The sequence below is a fragment of the Fringilla coelebs genome (assembly GCF_963513975.1).
Source record: "Fringilla coelebs genome assembly, chromosome: 14".
NCBI classification, from domain to species: Eukaryota; Metazoa; Chordata; class Aves; order Passeriformes; family Fringillidae; genus Fringilla; species Fringilla coelebs.
Genome location: NC_140040.1, coordinates 15,346,173 through 15,353,641, shown reverse-complemented (window position 1 = coordinate 15,353,641; position 7,469 = coordinate 15,346,173).

The window sequence follows — 7,469 nt, the reverse complement described above, 5'->3', positions numbered from 1 at the left end:
GTTCAAGTAAGTTATTGATGTACACTGGTTTCATTTGCACACTCAGCATCCCAAGGCTCCCTTGGCTTCTCCATCCTTGTCTCCCAGACCTCCCTTCAAAGGCAGGTGACACCACTTTTTGGTGCTGCTTTCTTTGGCTCATAAGAGTTAGTTTGTCACTTCTTCCTCTAGCATTTAAAAAAAAATTTACCTTGAGCCCTGTGATGCCTCAGGGGTGTCAAATCTCTCTGACTGCAGCAGCTTCCAGGCTCAGCAGAGATACATCAAGGCTCTCTTAGACTCTCCTTCCCAACAAGTGAAGGGTAATGCAATCCTTTTGTCCTTGAACCGAGCCTGGAATCTCCTGCATTAAAATGCTTTCCCCCTGCTGCTGCCAGAAGACCCTTGCAAGATCCCAGGAAAGCTGTGGCCAGCCCAGGATATTCACTCATGACCAAAGCAGCAGAGCAGCCCTTTGGTGGTCCCTGGAGACAGCAGAAAGGAGAGGAAATGGTAAGTTCACCATCTCCCTTTCAGAGATGACTAAACACAGGAGGGGGGAGCCTGCCAGGAAGGGGGGTGTGGGTGTAGCAGTGTGTACAGGGGTGCTGGTGCTCCCCCCAGATCTGCTGGGCTGGTGCTTGGCACTGCCCCGCTGAGCTTGGGGTGCGCGGCTCCTGAGCCGAGCTCCTCACCATCCCCACTGTGCCACTGCAGCGCTGCCTCCCTACCAGTTCAGACTAATTGTCAAGGATCAGATAACAGGAAAATATTTCTATTTGACAGTCTACTATTTTTCAATTGTTCCTCTGTTACATATCTAAGTAAACATTTGTTCCACTTATCATTTCTGAGCAAAAGACATGAATCATTTGACTAGTAAAACCACAACGACAGCTGTTGCTTATTAGAAACAGTCATCTTGTTGAAGGGCCTGCTATGGAGGAGTTCTTCAGGAAACTGTTTCTGCTTTTAGTGCTTTGCAGTGCAATGCAGGCAGAGTTGTAGAAATCAGGGCATTTTTGTTTCATTTTTGTTTCGCTGATGTGACTGGCAAAACACCCAGGCACATACACACACATGGAACAGTCATTACAGCTGAGCTACAAGCCCCCAAGAAACAGGAAAATACCCACTTAAGAATACTACTAATGATATAATACTTATGGTCTTTGTGGCTTTTATACAGAACTCTACATTACAGTGAAACAAAACTAGATTTAAGGGTCCCCTGGTAAGCAGGTTGTATGTTTGGGATTTTGGTGTTGGATACAATATTTATACCAGTTATTATGCATGTACTAGAAATATGTTTTGCCATTCATGGTTTTTCCAGCTCTCAGGAACAAATTAACCTTGGCTTCATAAAGTCCCTGGAAGCCAGTCATCAGTGGTCACTACTACATTACTCTCAGAATAAGCTTCTTGAGCCAGTGATTTAAAAAAAGAAGAATTCAAAAAATTCTGGTCAGAATAGAAAAAGCAGAGACAGCAACAAAATACTTTTTAAATTAGTGGAAACAAAATAGGAGGAAAAAAACCCTGGACCATGACAAAATCAAAAACAATTAAGTGAAACAGAGTCAGGTTAGACACGAGGATTTTTCCCTTCCTGGAGTGCTGGTTCAGAGGCATTATAGATCATACGGGCCAAAATCTGATTGTTTCTGTGACCTGTATGGAACAAAATTGTGTTGAACAGAGGCCTAAAGGCTGGGCATTTTATCAGACAAAATCACTGGAATGGTGAACCATGTATGATCCCCCCATTGTCAGCTTTGAAGGGAGAAGCCAAAGACTAAATGAGCACAGAGACTGTGCTGATCCCAGCAGAGCAGAGGGGAGGAACCTTGGCAGGGCAGTGGAGAGAGGCTACCAAGTAATCTGCTCAGGTAAATAGCAGAGTTTGTGGTTTGTGGCTGGTACTTAGATACCTTTCAAACCTGCAAAATTAATTTTCAAACACTAAAGAGGAAATAGTTTTTAAAAAAATCATTTTAAAGGATAGTTGGAGTATGGCAAAAGAAAAGGAAGGCAGAGCAGGAAAGCGGTGGAGAGAAGCATGTCACTGAGGAGGCAAAGCTGAGGTTTGTTATGGGTTAGAAATCTGCAAAACTGTCCCCAATTCAACAATAGCATCCAGCAAGGTTTCTAGAGATCATATCCTGCCCTTCCTTCTCCCTCACAACACTCACTGATGGGAGCCAGCATCACTGCAGCTGGGTATTTAGAAGTCGTTTGTTCTGTGCAACATGCCTGTTCTTACTAATCTTAGTCAAGTCAGCAGTCCATCCTCATGTGTCATGCCACCAAGTCAAATGTGCTATTAGCATAAGTGATGATTACTTATCCCTGTGAGGTCCTGTGAGGTTGGGGCTCCCAGCAGCAGCGCACTTGACATGGCAGTCTTTCTATTGTAATTTAATAAAACGGGGCCCAATTCAGTTCAGAGGTGCCTTGAGGAATAAGCTAGACTTAAATGGTGCTTAGGCCTTTGACTGGACCTCTGAAATGCCTTTGTTCATTGAGTGAATGCTAATTAGTCAGAGGAGGGTTATTAAATTATAGACTCGGTTCTTTATCACTGCTCGGAGCGCGGTACCTCTGCAAGTGCCTGAGCAAAATAATGCAAATCTGAGCACATACAGAGGGAAGTTAAGGCATGATTGCTTTCCTTGGTAAACACAGGGACTGCAGAAATGTCATTAATAAGCAGGACAGAGAATCTGTACATGTCAGTGGGTAGATTTTGCTCCAGAAGGATGCAATGCACTAAAAAAGGACAGAAGGAGACACTGCGGAAAGCTGCACAGGGATGGAAAATCCCCCTCCGGGCAGGTGGATGGAAAAGGCCTGATCCAGAGCCCAGCCAGTGGAAATCTGTCTGGTGAGCTCTGAACGGGGCCCTTCCTGAGCAGGCACCCTCAGACACCCCTGTTACACTCAGTGTAAATCCACAAACTGATCAGTTCCCCAGGCAGATGCCCAGTGCAAGGAGGAATCAGTCAGCTCATTTTCTGTGCCATGGTCCTCTCCTAGGGAACTGGAGCCTGATTGCTGCATGGATTCATCAGGAAGACATTTCACTCCTGCTAAGCACGTGGTTTTAATGGGCCACAGGTATTTCTAACAGCTGACAGTCTTGCTTTTTTGGAGTTCTCACACCTTTCTGCTTTTTACCTAATTTCTGAGCAGCTCCCAGCCTCAGAATGGCTCCTGTGTTCGTTCTGAGCCTTGGTTGTAAGATCCTACACCTTTCACAGCATTTACAGATTTTGTGAATAGTGCAGCAATTCCCTGTGACCTTTGTGATCATCTCCACAGTTCATTGTTCTCCAGATTCCCAAAATGTAGTGGATGTAGGAAAACTTTGGGTTATAATTTTCTAACCAACAAGCTCTCAGCTCTGCTCTTTGCTACCTGTGATCTGCTAGAGTTACAGAAGGCATGAGTGGTCTTCTATGTGACCCCAAAAGGTTTATTGTTGGGGTTTTTTTGGTTTGGTTTTTTTTTTAACCCAGATCTTTGAGAAGGATTTAATTAGTGGTACAAAAAATATTGCCCAGCTGTTAGATACAGAGGGCTCGGCACAATAGATGACAAAGGGTAGACTCATTCTAACATTTGATCTTTGCTTTGCTGGCTGTATCTGTTTAAACAACTTGCAGTTTGGATGCTGCTGCACTTCAGCTTTCCAGCCAGGGGTTTGGGAAGGATTGCATTTATTCACTTAATACATAAATGCTTGCCAAATTATGTATACTAATGGCATACATGCAGGTCAATTCTGTACCATGACACACACAAAGTTCATTTTACACAATATATCACAGAATTCTGGGGAAAGACTAAAATCTGAGTATTAAATCAGATCTTCACTAGATTAACAAAAAAGGATCATCATTGTCAGTATCAGTGACAAGCAGTGCTAGGAAAAAAACCAATTTTTAGCTGTCTGGACAGTGTAAGTTTTTCTCCTGTTAGATTTGTAAACAAGTTCAGACATTTTCAGAGTTTGGAGCCTTTCACTGTCTCATGCCCTGTACAGCCTAAGAACATGCCCACTCTTTAGCCAGCTGTAATCCACATGAAGTCAATAGGACTTTCATGGATGAAACTTAAAAACCTTCAGAAAAAGCTTGCTTCTTCAGATTTTAAAAGATTTCAAGATCTGTATATGTTCACCATCATGTTTAAAATAAGCATTTTTTATTTGCCAGCAATCCAAGGACCTGATTTTATTTTGATTTTCCCATTAGCCAGGCAGTTTAGCCAGTGGAACCCTTTTATTCCTCCCACTGGAGTAACAGAGAGAAATTAATTTGATTCTAGTGGATAGTTGTTGATTTCATTATCATATTATAGAAAATAAAGATTACAATTCCAAATGATTTTGCCTGCAGTCCACGCACTAACCATGTAAATGGCAATATGTGGAAAAGTTGACTACATCATAAAAAATTTACTTCCTGCAAGGATTTTGTTGAATTGGTTTCAAAAGACTCTGCTGCTTGGCATCTTTCCTGTACTGAAATTCTAGAAGGTAACTGCATTATGTGCATGTAAAACATGCAAAAGGAAGCATTCACCGAACTCTTTCTTTCTGCTACCAAACCTAACTGTAGCCTAGGAAAGGTGCCTGAAATCAAAGCTCTAAATAAATACAAGATGTGTGCATTGTAAGATAACCACTAATGGAAGGTGAAATACTTTTCTCCTTCACTTGCTGGGGAGTGACAAAAATTTCATCTAATGCTAACTTAAATATTCTGCCAACAGTTGGGGATACTCTGCCCCTGCCAAAACAAATAAATAAATAAATGCTTCCAACTCCCAGAGCAAATGCCTGTAAGTCTATAGAAAACAAATTAGAAATGTGTTATTCTCAATGAAAAAAGTCTCCACAAGAGCCATAATTTTATTTTTTTAGTGCACAGAATAACATAAATCAAAAGAAGCAATAGTCTACCTTGTGTTTTGACTACTTTGACCCTCTTCAACCCCTGCCAATTTTTATCTCATTTTTGTTTAACTTTGTACATCAGAGTTTAATTTTAAACCTGGTCCTGAAGACAGTGATGTATAGGGTACATCAAGTATAGCTTAAATTACCCTCTCCCCAGTGATTTGAAGTTGAGGGGAGGGTCTTACTCTGCAGCAGGGTGGGAAAGAGAAATGGTCAGATGCTGCCCTTTGAACCTGACCACCCTCAGCTACAGAAACGTTTCTGCCAGAACATCATTTATTGATTTTATTATATTTTAGGATCTCTTAAAACTGTTGGTGAAGTTTGCCATATATTAATTTTTGACACATGCATATAAAAACAGAAATATGGGTTGAGCAGAAACTATAAATATAGACAACACTGCCCAATAAACTTACATCCTTTCACTTATAGGTTTCTATTTCAGCTGATCATTCCGAGCAGCCTGTCTTTGAAAATAAATATTACCCCTCTGATAAGCTAACCAATTTGAAGATTAAAGCTGCATTTGAGGATTAAACTTTTTCTTATTTGATTATTGTTGTGTCTTCTAGCGGTAGAAGATAAATATTAATAGAATGTTACAGCCCAATTCTGCCCACTTGACTCGTGTGAGCATTTCGTACATGAGACTGAAGGAATTATGCAGGATTTGGCCCTTAAACTCAGCTCTGACTGCTCTGTGTCCTCAGTCCACTAAGAATAAGTCTCCCATGAAATGTTACATGTACCCAGCAAACTCCTGAACCCAGGGCTGCCACAGAAAGCCCTCGCTGATGGGTAGCTCTGAGAACTCACCCTCCAATAATGCACCACTGAGCTGGGAAGGTGTTTTTATTGAGGAGAACAGAAACCACAAGAAGTGCTCCACAGCAGACCTCAGAATGGCTTTGGCACCTGTGCCCGGAGCAGAAGTTTGGGAGTTGTGTTATCTGGTGGCCTGCTGACCCCAGGAGAGGGGGCTGACCCTGTCTTACACCAGGAGTCTATTGCTATGGCTCCCCTGGGAGCACAAACCAGCTGCAAACTGCTGCAATGATTAACCCTTATGTGCTGTAGATGTAACATCCACTCGTGGTAATAAAGCTTTCACTGCAGAAGGGATCTCTGGCTTTGTAAATTGTTGCTCTTATCAGCTGCACTGGAGGATGTTATCCCTTTCCTGTGAAGCATGACTGCTGTGCTGCTCACTGGAAAGGAGGCCAGATCTATAGACTCGGTGATATTTATTCAATTGCTTTGAGAACAATGCAGAGAACACACTTTGTTTAGGCTAAAAATGCAGTGTGTGAAAACAAACAACAAAAAAAAACCCACCATGAAATACTCATACATATGAAACAATATATTAATTAAAATCCAGAATGCCTGTAGCAGATTTGAAGCTGGGAATGCCAGATTTGCTATAACAGACAACTGTGTTGCTCTGTTGAGTCCAGGCTCCCATTTGTGGAAGTAATTTATACCTAATGTTTTGTAAAAATGCAAACCCTTCCAGCCTGTGACTTACCTGGACCATTACAGAATTCTGCTGTTTGGCTGGAAACAGAATGGTTGTTGCTACAAATCAGTATTCATCTCCCCAAAACATAAGCAATCTGATTTTGTCATGCACTTCAAACACCCAATTCTGTGCTCTCCTATTTGCCAAGGAGCCAAGGGGAGCCGTGAGCGTGTCTCAGCTAAAATCCAGCCTCAGGTCTGTGAGCAGGGACCTGGCTTCCTCAGAAACGTGATGCCTTTTATCTCAGTGTGCCTCCTACCCTCCAGCCCTTCCCTTGGCAAATCTGTGGCCACATCAAGGCCCTGAAAGCAAAGGTGACCTTAATGTAAGCCCTGGTGTGACACTTTCTGCTTTAGTCTGCAAAGAGCCAGAAACACTATCTCTGAGAGATGGGGGCTGTGTGTGTGTCACAAGGGCTGTCACTGCCCACAGCCCCTCTTTCACAGGGACTTTCCAACATCCCCAAAGCCAAGAAGAGCAAAAATTATTTGTTCAACCTATCCAGCCATGGAAGCAGCAGCTCTGTGTGCTTTAGGGCCACAGCAGCCTGGTCCTTGCTAACCCCATCAGAGGTTGGATGGACCAAGAGCATTGCAGGACTCTGTCCACAGCTCCCAGGAACTTACACACAACCTTTTTGCAGTTTGCAGTTCTTACACACAACCTTTTTCAAAGGATAAAAACAGCTTCCAGGTTCAGGGATTAAGAAAAAAAAAATCCCTTTGGGGTGAGCAGTGGGAAAAATAAATTCAGTTTAAGGAGACAAAAATTGTTTCCCCTAAAACAACTGAGGTCTTATGAGTTTTGGGAGGGGATGTTGTTGAGGACTGCAGTACACTAGTGTCACTAGGTGCAGACTGAGAAAAGGTCATGGGAAAACTTTTCCAGCTCAGGACTGACAACTGGGAAGGAGGCTGCAGTGAGGATGGGCTTCCTTGCAAAGCTCCCTGGTGTCCAGAGGGAGTGGCTTAATGCCCTTTGATAGGAGGGAAATTAACA